Source organism: Cricetulus griseus, chromosome 4 (genome assembly GCF_003668045.3).
Source record: "Cricetulus griseus strain 17A/GY chromosome 4, alternate assembly CriGri-PICRH-1.0, whole genome shotgun sequence".
In the NCBI taxonomy this organism is placed as follows: Eukaryota; Metazoa; Chordata; class Mammalia; order Rodentia; family Cricetidae; genus Cricetulus; species Cricetulus griseus.
In genome coordinates this window covers 85,035,171-85,035,609 of record NC_048597.1, presented here as the reverse complement: position 1 = coordinate 85,035,609, position 439 = coordinate 85,035,171, and positions in this window count along the sequence as shown.

The window sequence follows — 439 nt, the reverse complement described above, 5'->3', positions numbered from 1 at the left end:
CAGCTTTATCCTGTGTTCCTCCACACAATTTGCCCATGTTCCATGCACTGACTATGGGCATCGTCCAGGATCCTGCTGCCTCCCAGGCCCCTGGATCCTTTCTCTAATGTGACCTTCCCACCTTGACCCCATTTGCCTCACTTGGACAGCTGAGCCATCTCCTTCTATGAACAGCAATACCACTGGGAAACCAGCAAGCTGCCTGCGGCTAGCCCTGGAATGTGAAGCCACTGAGGACATGCATCAAAGCTTCCTTCCCATCGTTGTCCATGGAACACAGGCCTAACACATGGCACACGAACAGTACAGAAGTAATGGAGAGAGACAAAACTGCACGCGATTGGTGGTGAGCATGAGGCCCACATTTCCAGGCTGCTGAGGCAGTCAACATGGCTGGAGCTGTGTCTTCTCTTCCTGATGCATGTGAAACAAGTCTCCA